Below are 9,871 nucleotides of genomic sequence, written 5' to 3'. Positions count from 1 at the left end.
AGAGGAAGGGTGAGTGACAGACTACAAATCCAAAGGTGACTGTTTAGGACAGGCATCCCTGCTGCTAAACAAATCACCACAAGACACAAGAGGTGACCCTCAGGACTGGGCGTCCCGAATCCAGAAGGACCCAAAGCCAAACGGCTGAGGAGTCTTCTGGCCTAGTGCTAGGACTTTTGAGACGAAAGACTTGCGAGAAGTCAGTGAGAGAGAGTAGGCAGAAGACTCGAGACGAGGGGAATTGTGGCATGTCACTCACCTAGAGAAGATTGGCCTGTGTGGGATGGAGGATCAGCAATGGAGAAGGAGAGATTCCCGGTCCAGCATCATCCTTGGCTGGCTGGGGGGGACCCTGCAAGGAAGGGAGGCCTAATGGAGGCCGGCAATCAAGTCACCCAAGTAGGATTCGGAGGTAAGCCCAGGACGAGCTGCCGCTGCCTACTGCTCTCCGAGTAGCAAACTCGGGGTGACTGAAGCTGGGACGATGGCTCCCCATCCCCATAGGATCCTCCCAAGTTTCAGCACCAAATGTTAGGTCGCCGAAGAAAGAACGCACCAGGCCAGAATGGTGAGGGATTATGAACTTATTCGATCATCCTCACACCAGGTAGCTGAGCCTGGATGGCTCCAGCCCCCAGTGTCAGGAGTCAGTGGCTTTTAAAGGACCTTTGGCGGGCTTTTTCTGGGTGGAGACTTCTTTATGCATACCCAGAGGGGAGATAATGGAATGTGGTCACCACAAGCAAAATGTGGTCTTAGCAAAGTGAATGTCCATGGTGAAATGACCTGAAAAGCCAGTTCCAGGGGGGAGAATTAAATAGTCATGAACAGTTCAATTTTTTTTCCTTTTCTTCCTTTCTTCTACCTCCCTCTCTCAGACACTTTACATAACATATTAACATAACACATTGACACATTAAGTCCCAATTGTTAGGCACTCTTGCGCTCCATTATGCCCTGCTGGGGGCTCTTGCGTCTCCTGGCAATTTTCCTGTTATTCTCATTGTATGTTTCATGATTAATGGCCTGGTCTTCGGCTTCCAGTGAACTGCCTCCCTCGGTTTCCAGTGACCACCTACATCTGGCCCCCACTTGGCACCTGACAAGAGTACTAGCAGGAGAGACAGAGGTTATTCCACACCCCAACCCTACCTCCTTTCATATTCTTACTAGTAGCAAAATTGGGGAGTCTCCATTATTTGTTGTATTTCTACCTAAACTGACTGGCACCACAAATGTTCCCCTCTTTACCCAAAAATAATGCCACGTATTCCCTATAATTCCTCTGCAACTATGGGGCGTGCTATTCTCTCTAGGCCAGTGGTCGGCAAACTGCCGCTTGCGAGCCACATGCGGCTATTTGGCCCCTTGAGTGTGGCTCTTCCACAAAATACCATGGCCTGGGCGAGTCTATTTTGAAGAAGTGGCATTAGAAGAAGTTTAAGTTTAAAAAATTTGGCTCTCAAAAGAAATTTCAATCGTTGTACTGTTGATATTTGGCTCTGTTGACTAATGAGTTTGCTGACCACTGCTCTAGGCTATTGTTATAACCCATTGTTTTTTAAATTTTCAATCTGTTCTGATGCCTTCACTTTTCTCTGTGCCCTGCTTTTTCTCTTCTCTGCTTAAAGCATTCTGATAACCAGTAGTACTCTGCCTGCTTTGGTTTTGATTCTGTTTTGTTCTTGTACTTGATTTTAAGATTGCTCTTGGCTATAATCTCTATAATCCAAGTAAGTCTCCCCTTGACTACGGCGGTCTGCCATCTACATGTTTGCAATCAATTAAGCCCGATTCTACACTTGATCTTAGCCAAAAGGCTAAGAAGCAATTAAAACTGATTCTGATTCTCATCTTACCTGGATGTTGGGGGAAAGCCCCAAAAGTCTAAATTCAAGGAACTAATTCAAGGAACGTATGCAAAGTATAAAAGCTTTAGTAGGAGAAACTTACATACACAGGCAAAGGAGCTGCTCTCAGTGGTGGCTGAAGGAGGAATCCAAACCCGTCCTCCGACAGCTTCTCTTTTTTATAGGGGCTCACAGTGAACCCATATGGTGGGTAGTCAAATAGAACCCCAGGAAGAACAATACATTCCTAAGTTAACAGATAACACCACGCATTATCACACTCTATACATTCATTGACCTCTTTCCTGGGAGTGTGACATTTAACTTTGGGCAGCATTCTGGGTAGTCAGCCAAGCCTGGGGCTACATAGAGTTGAATACATTTCCCAGAGGCCTTTTCTGCTGGAACCATGTTGCATCTCAGTGAGTTCACTTACATTGGCACACGGTCTCTGTTCAAATTTACTTCTCTTTCACTCCAACCCCTTAGGTAATTTACTTCTATTTAGATTTGATGGTATAATTGTTTGATGGACTCCCTCACTGTCTTCATTGATTGCCTAATTGAGAATTTCAGACACTGCAGAAAAACATGAAAGAGACGTTCTAGAGTCCCTGGGCATCTCAAACCATTCCACAGGTTCCAACTACTTAATTTATTGATTCAACCATTGTAAATGGAGTACTTATCACATGTGAAGTGTAGGCATGGACGACACAATATAGACCAGGCTCTGCTCTTTTGGAGCTTCTGTTACAGAAAACAGAAAATAAGCAAATAAATAAATAATTTCAGAGTGATAAATGCTGTCCTAGTGCACTTGGGCTGCTATAACTGGGTGACTTAGAAACAACAGTGAGGGCCCTCTTCTGAGCTGTAGACTTCTTGTTGTACCTTCTGATGTGGAAGGGCCTAGGGAGCTCACTGGGGCCTCTTTAGAAAGGTATTCATTCCAGCCCAAGCTGGTTTGGCTCAGTGGATAGAGTGTTGGTCTGCGGACTGAAGGGTCCTGGGTTCGATTCCTGTCAAGGGCACATGCCCAAGTTGCGGGCATGCAGGAGGCAGCCGATGGATGATTCTCATCATTAATGTTTCTATCACTCTCTCCCTCTCCCTTCCTCTCTGAAATCAATAAAAATATATTTAAATAAAGAGAAAGGTATTCATTCCACTCATTAAGGTTCCTCCTAATGGCCCCGCCTCCTGATACCATCACATCAGGCATTAGAATTTTAACCTATGAATTTTGAGGGGACACAAACATTCAGACACTAGCAAATGTCATTACAGAATTTAAAAAGAAGAGTGAGAAAAAGAGCAATTAGTATTGAAAAGGCAAGCCATTTTCATTTTAAAGTATAATATGTAATGCTAACTCTCAAAGAGATTGTATCAGTTAACACTTCCTCTACAGGTTGAATTTTATTTCCCCCTATCCAAGCTAATACTCTATTATCATACTTTGTTAAGTAATGTAAAAATGGTATCTGCCATTTTAATCATAATTTATTTTATTTTGAGAAATTAAGCTATTCATACTTTCTTTACTGTGATTTTAATGTTCATGTCCTTTTTCCCATGTTAGGTTTGGGTCACTGTGAATTGACTTGCTTAAGAACTCTTTACATATTAAGGGAATTAGCTCTGTGTTATAAGTTCCAGGCATCTTTTTCCAATTTGTGCTTTGACTTGTTTAAGGTATTGTTTCCATGCAAACGACAAACTCTTTTCTATGTTTATTTCTAAATATTTGGAGAACAAATGGTCAGGTTCTCCAGTTGTAGACCCTAACATGAGGTTTTATGTGCAAGAGATTTATTAAGAAAGTTTTACCAGAAAAAAAACCTCTTAAGAGAATTAAAGAAGCAGGAAAAGGGCAGGAAGCCAAGAAAGGTTGCAATTTCACATAAAGTCCTACAGAGGACAGCATTTGCCTGATCATACCAGGGATCCAAGGAAGGCCACTAGAAGCAAACCATGCTGAATTAATGGGAGGGAGGGAAAACAGGAAGCGGGGGAAAGGGGTGTACAACAGACAGTGAGAGGGACATTGGGGATCCCTGTGGGCCGGTGGCTGTTAACAATCTGTGAGTCAAGGGTCAATGAAAGGAAAAAATAGAAAAGTTCAAACCCAGAATTTGACCTAATCACTCATGAATAATTTATTTTCTCCTTTCCTTCATCTCTTCCTGGATACATAGTCAGACCTGATGGTGCCAAAGTTATTGGGAAAGTCCATTTTTAGAAAGTTGAAGGCCAAGTATCTGTAGATGTATATCTTGGGAGTCTGTGGAAAGAGGGAATGGATTGTAAAGGGGACACTTGGTCTTGGTTAAGGAACACAGAATTCAGTTTTTCATCCTTACTACTAAAGGATATCTTTGTTATATTTCTGACATAACTGGAAACTAGCCCTGATAATGACTTTCATTAGCATCTCGGTCTATTTCCTTTTGTAGGATGCTTGAGCACCACTAAGGAAATGTCTTTTGCAATCCTGGGGTGAAATAACCTTTAATCCTGTAAGGTAAGTGTCAAGCTGAGAGCATTTGAAAGAATCTTATGATTCTTTTAAAAACTAACACTTCTCTGGCACAAAGTACTACCTAATTTAGGATGCCCTCCCCAGGCACGCCCAAGTGTGTATGAGTGTTTCGCTATGGTTGGGGGGAGAGGGGAATCAAATAGTAAGATTGACAATCTCCTTTCATTCTTTGTAGAGCAGAGTCTAGGACCATCTGCCTCCAGAGGGCAAAATCCATATATATATATAAAGAGGTAATATGCAAATTAGCCAGGACATCATAACAGTCATGACCAGCTCAAGAGGAGGTTGCATGCACAGATGGGTGGGAGGGGACTACTTGCACTATGAGGCAAGCCATGGAGGGCGCAGCTCCAGAGTGGAGAGGCAGGGGGGCATGCCCAAGCTGCTGCCGCCGCCGCCTTGCCCCAGCACGCCTGCCTCTGCACATGAGCTGCAGAGGAAACACCTTTTCTGACCACTCATTGGCTAAGCTCCCTGTTCGCCACTTGCAGCGTTCTTGATAACTTGGGTAATAAGAATCCAAGAAGGTGATCTAGGGTTTTTCCACCTCACTCCTGGAGGAAAAAATGAAGGTTTGCTGCTGGAGGGGCTAAGAAATGCCATATCCTGCCCTAGCCAGTTTTGCTCTTGGATAGAACCTCAGCCTGTGGATCATAGGGTCCGGGTTCGATGCTGATCAAGGGCATGTACCTAGGTTGCAGGCTTCTCCCTGGCCAGGGCCCAGATCAGGGCTCATGCAGGTGGCAACCAATTGAAGTGTCCCTCTGTATTTCCCTCTCTCTTCCATGCTCTCAAAAAATCAATGGAAAAATATCCTCAGGTGAGGAAAGAAAGAAAGAAAGAGAAAGAAAGAAAGAAAAAAAGAAAGAAAGAAAGAAAGAAAGAAAGAAAGAAAGAAAGAAAGAAAGAAAGGAAGGAAGGAAGGAAGGAAGGAAGGAAGGAAGGAAGGAAGGAAGGAAGAAAGAAAGAAAGAAAGAAAGAAAGAAAGAAAGAAAGAAAGAAAGGAAGAAAGAAGGAAAGAAGGAAAGAAAGGTCATATCCTATGAAAGAGACATCTTGAAAATGCCTAAAGAAAGTTGTCATTTTTTCGTGGTAAAGGGACTGGAGTTCGTGTGGATGAAATCACCTTGGCAGCTGGCAGTGGCAGCAGCAGTGGGGTGATGGGGTTGGTGCCTTCCCCTGATCAGCCTGAAGAGGGTGGCCAGACTGTGGCTTAGGCCCACTCAGTAGGACATCCCCTGAGGGCTCCCGGACTGTGAGAGGGGGTAGGCTGGGCTGAGGGAATCCTGCCCCGACCCCCCCTGAATTTTGTGCACCGGGCCTCTGGTAAATTAATAATTTTAAATAGGGAATAATGGCACATTTCTTAAGGCCAAAGGGAAAATGGTTGTAAGTATACACACAAATTAAAATCAGTAAATGTTCCTAAGTGAAAGAGTATAGCACCCTGTTACATTTAGGCGCACAAACAGTGCAACAGGTAGTACGTTAGGAATACAACATTTTCTATCCATTTTTCCTTGACAAGAGAATTGTAAGTTACGTTGGGGTAGCAATAAATTTCATTGCAGAAAATTACTTTTCTCAGCGTCTGAACAGAACAAATGTGATGAGTGCTCTCAATGATGACCTAAGACCTTTACTTCCCAGGTCCAGTGAACAGAGTACCCCATTCCAACTTCCTATAATTAAAGTGAAATTTAAAGTGAAACATTGATGGTTCCTGGTCCCACAGAGAAGAACACAGTGTCAAGTTCATAGATGAATGCTCAGTAACATTAAAAAATTTTCAATGTTTTAAGGTTAGCATTAAAGACAAAGGAAGCAGTAAGTTTATATATTTAATTCTCTGGTAGAAACAAAAAGCATACTACTATCATTCAGTGTAGAGGGCCCCCTGGGAAGGCACATGGGCATTCTTTAAATTATTGTCAGCTGAATCCAAGGTGACAGGCAGAGCCACGTCTTGGATACACATTTACCAAAAAGGCAGATACACATTTACCAAAAAGGCAGATGTGTTATCAGCACTGACTCTTACCTTTGCCCAGGTGTCGGGGAGTGGGTTTTGATATGTAAATCCAGTCTAGCACGGGGAATGAGGGAATGAATAGGACCTGGGCCCACCCAAGCTCCTTTGATCCTAAGCTTTTGGTGAAACCCCCTGGTATTTGGAATATAAATAAACATGCTGCCTGGGCTCTGGGTCGACTGTCTCTCCAGCAGAGGAGGGCAGCGGTCCCACCCGGTTCCCAGCTTTTTTCCTTCCATTTTGTGTCTTGTCTCTTTCTTTTATTTCTCAATCCCCAGCCACCTCCACTCAGAACCGGTTCATCTCTCTTCATGCTAGAGGCGGAAAAGGGAGACCCTGCCATAATTCACTTTGACACAATACTTACTTTCCCATTAAATTTTATTCTACAATTTTTAATTATAATAACATAACAGGGTTGCTGCTCAAAGCTCAGAATAAGAACATATCTAAAAAATTGATAGCACGATACATTACGTATCATATACATGGCTTAGTAGTGGCTTTCTTGATGAGGTTATAGTTGGTCAATTGCTTATGGTGTCTGTATCAGTATCCCTTAGAGTTCCACGACCAGTAGATGCTTAAGAAACTTTAGATTTGTTTAGCCATACCCAGGAAGTTGTTCTAAATTATGATTTGAAATACACTGAGTGGCCAGATTATTATGATCTCTGAATGCATAATAATCTAGCCACTCAGTGTATTTGTATCTCAAATGGGTACCAAAAGTATTCTAGACTTTTGCTGGAGATCAACCACCTATTTGCCCTGAGCTTTCTATCAGCCAGTGCAAAGGGGAAAACTGATCAGGTGCACGATTTATAGTATCTTTGGTATCAAATAAATGAGGTACTCAAGAGAAGTACACTGAATGGCCAGATTATTATGTGGTCAGAGATCATAATAATCTGGTCACTCAGTGTACTTTTCTAATGTATTAGATTATGAGTTTTCCTCAATATTAAGTACTAGTTACAATAACGTCTAAACAAGATAATTGTATTTTAAACATCTTTTTTAAAAATTTATTTATTTATTTATTTATTTATTTATTTATTTATTTATTTATAGAGGGAGAAGGAGAGAGAAAAACATCAATTTGAGAGAGAAACATCAATTGTTTGCCCCCATATGTACCCAGACCGGAGATCAAACTTACAACCCGGGCGTGTGCCCTGACTGGGAATCAAACCAGCGACCGCTCCATGCACGAACAATGCTCAGCCAACTGAACCACACCAGCCAGGGCAAAACATCTTTTGACATGAGCATATAGAGAACTTCCTCAATTCTTTTTAAAACTGAATGCTATCTCTTTGTACAAACGTATTATAATTTATTTAGCAAGCCACATGTTGATATACATAAAGGTTCTTTTTTTCTCCTTGATTTTTTTTTGCATTTGTTTGTTGACAAAACCAACTTTTAAAAAATACATTTTTTTTTTTTTATTGATTTCAGAGAGGAAGGGAGAGGGAGAAAGAGATAGAAACATCAATGATGAAAGAGAATCATTGATTGGCTGCCTTCTGTATGCCCTCTACTGGGGATCAAACTCGCAACACAGGTACACACCCTTAACCAGAATCAAACGCAGGATCCTTCAGTCTACAGGCCAATACTCTGTCCACTGAGCCAAACCAGCTAGGGCAACAACTCTTATTTGTCCTGTAGAATTCCCTAGGTTCTGAATTTTGATCATTACATCCTTGATGTGTTGCTTTATATTTTTCTTTGTTTTTTATGTTTCCTGTGAATTGGTAGAGGCAGATCAGATTTCAGTTTGATTTTTATAAGGATTTCTTCTTAACTGATGCTGACACCTACTTCAATTAGGTGGTGTGTAATGTCTGGTTTTATCTTTTTGTGTGATGTTAGCAGTCATTGAGGATCAGTGCCTTTCCATTAATTCATAGAAACTGCAAAATAGTTATATTCTGTCATACCTTCTTTAATCATTGGTTTCAATAAGATGAAATTTCCCTTCCTCCACTATTTGGTTACCCTGAGATATAGTTCATATAGAATATGTATGATAAATGGTTGATTCTTTCCCTTTATTTACCTGTTTTCAGAGTAATGAGTTGGTTCTTTAACATTCTTCAAAGGCGGTCAATAAAACCGCCTCTTGTATCATTTTGACCTCATGGTTTTACATATAATTCACGCATTTCAACCCACTCCAGCTATTCCTTTAGTTATTTTCAAATTTTCCCTCTCTGTCAGTAGGAGACTGACTCTAAGTTAATGAGTGAGCATTTTTGTACAATCCTAGTGACCATTGATAGCATCCTTGTTCTATGATATAAAAAGATGTTCCAGACTCATCTTGCATGTTTCCCTCTCTTAGGCCAGGAATCAGACATTTTCCTAAGAGACCTTGATATTTTTAAGGGTAAATGATATTTATATATTTAGATTAGGAGAGCTCAGGCAACGTTGATAGTAGATTAGCTAAGGAAGTTAACAGCTTTTCTTCCATGTGGTCAGAAAAAAAGCACTGACTGCCTAAAATCAGAATCACTGTACTTGTGGGTTATGATTCTATGTCAATCAGTAAAAAGAGCCCAGCCGGTGTGGCTCAGTGGTTGAGCGTCAACCTAAGAACCTAGAGGTCACAGTTCGGTTCGATTCCTGGTCAGTGCACTTGACTGGGTTGCAGGCTCGATCCCCCATGTGGGGCGTGAAGGAGGCAGCCAATCAATGATTCTCTCTCATCATTGATGTTCCTATCTCTCCCTTCCTCTCTGAAATTAATAATAATAATTATATATATATATATATATGTATATATATATATATATATATATATATACACACACATATATTTCTTTTTAAAAGAAATTTGGTGCAAATAAGTCTTCTGCAAAAGACACCAACTGTATTTTCATTCACAAGGCTCAAGCTTCCGGATCTAGGCAAGGTCAGCCTAGGTGAGCATGAATACTACCCTGAAGACTTTCCCAGAGTTGAGATCGCCAGGGTCTGTGAGGGAGGGGCTCCGGTGGGTAAGAGGGGCCCATATTTGAGCCAAGGCCTGTGCAATGCATTGGGAACAGCTCCCCTTGCCTCAGTCCCTGAACCCCCGTGAGAAGCCACACCAGGAGCTGGCTCTTCGCTCCAGGAGCCCAAGAGGGAGCAGAAGCCTCGTTGGAAGCTAATGCTGAACAGGGACTCTCACTTGACCTCTTCCGGGGACCCAGATGGCCAGGTCACACCTGAGGGGACCCTGTTTGTTGAATCAGATGATTACTTAGTCATCTGTCTCTCCACTAAACTGCTAGTTGGCAAACCAGTCTTTGAAATCAGTAATTTAATATTTATAGGTATACTTTACATATATATTATGTTCATATAAAGACTAAAAATACTAGCTCTAGTTTAAAAACAACTTAAACTTTTTCCAATAAGGAAAAAGAGTGCATTGATTTTTACTCC

The sequence above is a fragment of the Plecotus auritus genome, assembly GCF_963455305.1.
Source record: "Plecotus auritus genome assembly, chromosome: 4".
Classification (NCBI taxonomy): Eukaryota; Metazoa; Chordata; class Mammalia; order Chiroptera; family Vespertilionidae; genus Plecotus; species Plecotus auritus.
The sequence above is the reverse complement of the archived record's forward strand: the minus strand, read 5'-3'. Positions refer to the sequence as shown.